The 6,840-nt window shown below is 40.9% G+C and overlaps 1 pseudogene; it reads right to left on the bottom strand.

The window, feature by feature from the left end:
• Positions 1 to 6,381: 6,381 nt before the first annotated feature.
• On the bottom strand, positions 6,382 to 6,538 carry LOC133228302 (U2 spliceosomal RNA; annotated as a pseudogene).
• Positions 6,539 to 6,840: the final 302 nt, after the last annotated feature.

The raw sequence follows: 6,840 nt of genomic DNA, 5'->3' as shown, positions 1-6,840 counted from the left end.
AGATCTCTTCGGGAAAATTAGAGATACCAAGGGAACATTTCATGCAAAGATGGGCTCGATAAAGGACAGAAATGGTATGGACCTAACGGAAGCAGAAGATATTAATAAGAGGTGGCAAGAATACACAGAAGACTATACAAAAAAGATCTTCATGACCCAGATAATCACGATGGTGTGATCACTGACCTAGAGCCAGACATCCTGGAATGTGAAGTCAAGTGGGCCTTAGAAAGCATCACTATGAACAAAGCTAGTGGAGGTGATGGAATTCCAGTTGAGCTATTTCAAATCCTGAAAGATAATGCTGTAAAAGTGCTGCACTCAATATGCCAGCAAATTTGGAAAACTCAGCAGTGGCCATAGGACTGGAAAAGGTCAGTTTTCATTCCAATCCCAAAGAAAGGCAATGCCAAAGAATGCTCAAACTACCGCACAATTGCACTCATCTCACATGCTAGTAAAGTAATGCTCAAAATTCTCCAGGCCAGGCTTCAGCAATTCGTGAACCATGAACTTCCTGATGTTTAAGCTGGTTTTAGAAAAGGCAGAGGAACCAGAGATCAAATTGCCAACATCCGCTGGATCATGGAAAAAGCAAGGGAGTTCCAGAAAAACATCTATTTCTGCTTTATTAACTATGCCAAAGCCTTTGACTGTGTGGATCACAATAAATTGTGGAAAATTCTGAAAGAGGTGGGAATACCAGACCACTGACCTGCCTCTTGAGAAATCTGTATGCAGGTCAGGAAGCAACAGTTAGAACTGGACATGGAACAACCGACTGGTTCCAAATAGGAAAAGGAGTACGTCAAGGCTGTATATTGTCACCCTGCTTATTTAACTTATATGCGGAGTACATCATGAGAAACGCTAGACTGGAAGAAGCAAAAGCTGGAATCAAGATTGCTGGGAGAAATATCAATAACCTCAGATATGCAGATGACACCACCCTTATGGCAGAAAGTGGAGAAGAACTAAAGAGCCTCTTGATGAAAGTGAAAGAGGAGAGTGAAAAAGTTGACTTAAAACTCATATACAGAAAACGAAGATCATGGCATCCAGTCCCATCATTTCATGGGAAATAGATGGGGAAACAGTGGAAACAGTGTCAGACTTTATTTTTGGGGCTCCAAAATCACTGCAGATGGTGACTGCAGCCATGAAATTAAAAGACGCTTACTCCTTGGAAGCAAAGTTATGACCAATCTAGATAGCATATTCAAAAGCAGACACATTACTTTGTCAACAAAAGTCCGTCTAGTCAAGGCTATGGTTTTTCCAGTGGTCATGTATGGATGTGAGAGTTGGACTGTGAAGAAGGCTGAGTGCTGAAGAATTGATGCCTTTTAACTGTGGTGTTGGAGAAGACTCTTGAGAGTCCCTTGGACTGCAAGGAGATCCAACCAGTCCATTCTGAAGGAGATCAGCCCTGGGATTTCTTTGGAAGGAATGATGCTAAAACTGAAACTCCAGTACTTGGTCACCTCATGCGAAAAGTTGACTGATTGGAAAAGACTCTGATGCTTGGAGGGATTGGGGGCAGGAGGAGAAGGGGATGACAGAGGATGAGATGGCTGGATGGCATCACTGACTCGATGGAAGTGAGTCTCAGTGAACTCCGGGAGTTGGTGATGGACAGGGAGGCCTGGCATGCTGCGATTCATGGGGTCACAAAGAGTTGGACACGACTGAGCAACTGAACTGAACTGAACTGAACTGACACTGCTTGTGCATATAATTTGTTCTGGAAAGCAAGTTTAGAACCTACTGTGATAACTTCAGTAGACTTAAAGTTGTAGTTACTATAAGATGGTGCTCATGGGAATGACAGCAAAGGAAACAACAAAGAACAACAACAAATGAAAGCCAAAATTAAAAGTGCTAGTTATTCAGCAGTATTTTGTCTGTATACTTTTCATTTTTGTATATTTTCCCTACTCAATTGGATTGTAGTAAGTGAATTTAAGTAAGTGAAGTTACTTAGTCATGTCCAACTCTTCGCAACCCTGTGGACTGTAGCCCACCAGGCTCTTTGATCCATAGGATTCTCCAGGCAAGAATACTGGAGTCGGTGGCCATTTCCTTCTCCAGGGGATCTTCCTGACCCAAGGATTGAACTCAGGTCTCCCACATTGCAGGCAGACTCTTTAACCTCTGAGCCACCAGGGAAGCCCTAATTGGATTGTAACCTATGTGTTAAATTATAATACTATCTGATTAAGTGTGAAATTATTCTGGGTTAAGCATTTAAAAATAATCTAATAATATAGTGTTATATGTCAATTATACCTCAATAACAAAGGAAAGATTCAAAAAAAGAAAAATAAAAGAAAGCATTAGAGAGAATTCCTTCTATGATAAATTGAGAAGAAAATTTAAACAATCAGCATGCAACATGACAACGTGAAACTTTAAAACACTGTTAATAGGCTGATATATATAAAATAATTAATATAAAAAGAAAACAAGGAAATAAAAAAGACAAGAATCTAATTTTTTATGACTTTATCATGTAATGACAAATATATTGGCTATTCATGTCAATATCATTTTTCCATTTTTTTTTTCATTTTTATAACAACATAAACTCTTAACATTACTTGCTGAAACACACACATGCACACACACACATACACACACACACACACTCAAAGAGTGATGGTGAAGTTGCCAGAGCAGAAATGCTGATCAGCAGGGACCATCCACATAGACTCTTAATGTCATTGCACACTTCCCTTATGGGCACTGACAAAATATAAACAAGGGAAAGTTTTAAAAAATATACATATGAAGTTTGTTGATTTCCTTGCAAAATGTTTGAAACACTCTACCACAACCAAAGAATTTGTGCTAGCTCCAGTGCATATTTCAAACTTATCTTTCAATTTTTTTCATTGTAAATGCCATGAAACACAAAGCTAGGCATTATTTTCCACATCATTTCTATTATGATATTCACATTTCCTAACTGAGGCTGTAGATATTCGTAACTATATTGTTCTTATGTATAGATTTGGACATTTGCATCCTAAAGATGGAGGGAATACTTCTTCTTCTTCTTTTTTTTTTAAATAAATACATGTAAATCTCTATTTAAAGGGTGCCCTGATCAGCACATCTAACCATGTAACTGACATTCTTGAAAAACTTTTCATAACAGTGTTATTGTAAAATATTTGAGGAGAAGATAGGGGTGCTATGATATTGTAATTTATCATAAGAAATAGATATTTAGTCTCCAGCCCTGTTCCTGGAAAAGAGCTCCTACAGTCTTGCAGTTTTCTAAGTGTGAAAGACATATTAAGTTGTCTTATGTTAATCACTCATCTCACATGCTAGTAAAGTAATGCTTAAAATTCTCCAAGCCACACTTCAGCAATATGTGAACCGTGAACTTCCAGATGTTCATGCTGGTTTCAGAAAGGGCAGAGGAACAAGAGATCAAATTGCCAACATCTGCTGGATCATGGAAAAAGCAAGAGAGTTCCAAGAAAACATCTATTTCTGCTTTATTGACTATGCCAAAGCCTTTGACTGTGTGAATCACAACAAACTGTAGAAAATTCAGAAAGAGATGGGAATACCAGACCACCTGAACTGCCTGTTGAGAAATCTGTATGCAGGTCAGGAAACAACAGTTAGAACTGGACATGGAACAACAGACTGGTTCCTAATAGGAAAAGGAGTACGTCAAGGCTGTATATTGTCACCCTGCTTATTTAACTTCTATGCAGAGTACATCATGAGAAACACTGGGCTGGAGGAAGCACAAGCTGGAATCAAGATCACAGGGAAAAATATCAATAACCTCAGATATGCAGATGACACCACCCTTATGGCAGAAAGTGGAGAAAAACTAAAGAGCCCCTTGATGAAAGTGGAAGAAGAGAGTGAAGAAGTTGGCTTAAAGCTCACCATTCAGAAAACTAAGATCGTGGCATTCGGTCCCATCACTTCATGGGAAACAGATGGGGAAACAGTGGAAACAATGTCAGACTTTATTTTTGGGGGCTCCAAAATCACTGCAGATGGTGATTGCAGCCATGAAATTAAAAGACGCTTGCTCCTTGGAAGGAAAGTTATGACCAACCTAGACAGCATATTAAAAAGCAGAGACATTACTTTGTCAACAAAGATCCATCTAGTCAAGGCTATGGTTTTTCCAGTAGTCATGTATGGATGTGAGAATTGGACTATAAAGAAAACTGAGTACTAAAGAATTGATGCCTTTTAACTGTGCTGTTGGAGAAGACCCTTGAGAGTCCCTTGGACTGCAAGGAGATCCAATCTGTTCATTCTAAAGGAGATGAGTCCTGGGTGTTCATTGGAAGGACTGATGTTGAAGCTGAAATTCCAATACTTTGGCCATCTCATGTGAAGAGCTGACTCATTGGAAAAGACCCTGATGCTGGGAAAGATTGCGGGCAGGAGGAGAAGGGGACGATAGAGGATGAGATGGTTGGATGGCATCACCAACTCAACAGACATGGGTTTGGGTGGACTCCGGGAGCTGGTGAAAGAGAGAGGCCTGGCGTGCTGCGGTTCATGGGGTCGCAAAGAGTTGGACACGACTAAGTGACTGAACTGAACTGAACTGAATGTTAATCAGGTGACTTTTGGATAAAACAGTCTAAAGATGGGGGCTGATGTTAAGAGAACCAGCCATGTGATTAGAAGTCAAAGCCATGGCTTTGACTTGATTAGTTCCTTTCGTTTTCCTGGGTCAGAATTTTGCATCAGAGTGAATCCTATACTCAGCCATTAAGGTAGTTTTTTCCATTACAGAAGAGAGTAAAGTTTGGGCGAGATGGGAGTGAAATTAAAAATTCTTAAGAATTTTTGTGATCACATTCAAAAAATTGCCCTCTAAGATAATAATTTCTAGACATTTGGATTTTAAAAAGCACTGAAGCAATCTTTGGTGCATTGTTATAAATTTAACAACATTTTAAAAAGAAGACTATTAAAGCAGAAAAGTTGTCATCTAATATAATTTCCTTAAAAAAGAAAAAGTAAACCACAATAGAAAAATATCATCGTTCATGTATTTGTTCCATACATGTTTCCTGGGGATGAATTAAATGCCAGGAATATTTATGGGTCCCTGGGCCTTTCACTGTTTGAGGGTCTCCTGCAGAGTTTATAGGTCACCATTTTGCCTTAGGGACGGAAGCTCTGGCAGCAGCAGTCCTGAGAGGCATGGTGTGTGGCTTAAGTCCTCATGGAGGAGGTCACCATTATCCCCACTATAGAGATGCTGAGTGGGCAATACACAAACTGGAGAACCATTATACCATAGAAGTTCTCACACTGTTGCAAAAGTTCTAGGCTCCACAACAGACTTCCCAGTCCCCTGGAGATCTGGCAAAGGGACTGAGAATCCCCAGGGAATCTGACTTTGAAGGTCAGCAGGGTTTGATTACAGAACTTCCACAGGACTGGGGGAACAGAGACTCTTGGAGGGCACCGAGACACAGGGGAAAGGAGCAGTCACCCCATAAGAGACGGAGGCAGACATGCCTATGAGTGTTTGGGAGTCTCCAATGGAGGTGTGGGTCTATGGTGACCTGCCGTAGGATCAGGGAAACTGACAGGAGCAGTCCTGGAAGGTGCAGCTCCCTGGCATGCATCCTTTTGGAGGAGGTTGCCATGACCCCTAACATCTTTTGGCCTCAGCTAAACTACTGTGGTGTTGGAGAAGACTTGAGGGTCCCTTGGACTGCAAGGCGATCCAACCAGTCTATTCTGAGGAGATCAGCCCTGGGATTTCTTTGGAAGGAATGATGCTAAAGCTGAAATTCCAGTACTTTGGCCACCTCATGCAAAGAGTTGACTCATTGGAAAAGACTCTAATGCTGGGAGGGATTGGGGGCAGGAAGAGAAGGGGACACAGGAAGAGGATGAGATGGCTGGATGGTATCACTGACTCAATGGACGTGAGTCTGAGTGAACTCTGGGAGTTGGTGATGGACAGGGAGGCCTGGCGTGCTGCGATTCATGGGGTCGCAAAGAGTCGGACACGACTGAGCGACTGAACTGAACTGAAACTACAGGGAGGAAACACAGCCACACTCATCAATAGAACATTGGATTAAAGATTTACTGAGCATGGCCTTACCCGTCAAAACAAGACCCAGTTTTCCCCACAAGCCGTCCCTCCCATTAATATGCGTCCATAAGCCTCTTGTCCTCATCCATCAGAGAACAGACAGAATAAAAGCCACATCACAGAAAAATAACCAAACTAATCACATTTTAGTCTTTCTGATTTTGGTAAAACCATTGCCATGAAATAAGCTTTAAAGACATGCAATATGATTCATTTTTAAATAAAATTATTGAATTGGGTGAATTTAGATGTCAATAAATGACACTTTTGAGAAAGCATGCTTATATTTAAATTGATCTCCTGTGAAAATCAGTCAGACCCATGGAATTCTATTCAACAATCAAGATATTTTATAGACAGCTTTCCACCTAATTAAACTGATAAGAACAGATACTACACTTGATCTTAGCCAGAAGGCTGAGAAAATATTTCACAAGATGGTGGAGTAGAAGGATGTGCACTCATCTCCTGTGAGAACTCCAAATTACAACTTGCTGCAGAACAACCACTGACAGGAGAATGTTGTATCCCACCGAAAAAAAAGATACCCTATATCCAAGGGCAAAGGAGAAGCCCCAGAAATATGGTAGGAGAAGCAAAATCATGTTTAGAATCAAATCCCATACCTGCCAGAGATGCCCAGAGGCTCAAAGAAAAGCTTGTGGACACCAGGAGACCCCACAGAGACTGAGCCAGACCTGCCTTTGAGTGTTTGAGTGTCTCCTGTGGAG

Source organism: Bos javanicus, chromosome 16 (genome assembly GCF_032452875.1).
Source record: "Bos javanicus breed banteng chromosome 16, ARS-OSU_banteng_1.0, whole genome shotgun sequence".
NCBI classification, from domain to species: domain Eukaryota; kingdom Metazoa; phylum Chordata; class Mammalia; order Artiodactyla; family Bovidae; genus Bos; species Bos javanicus.
This window is presented reverse-complemented; position numbering and strand designations above follow the sequence as displayed.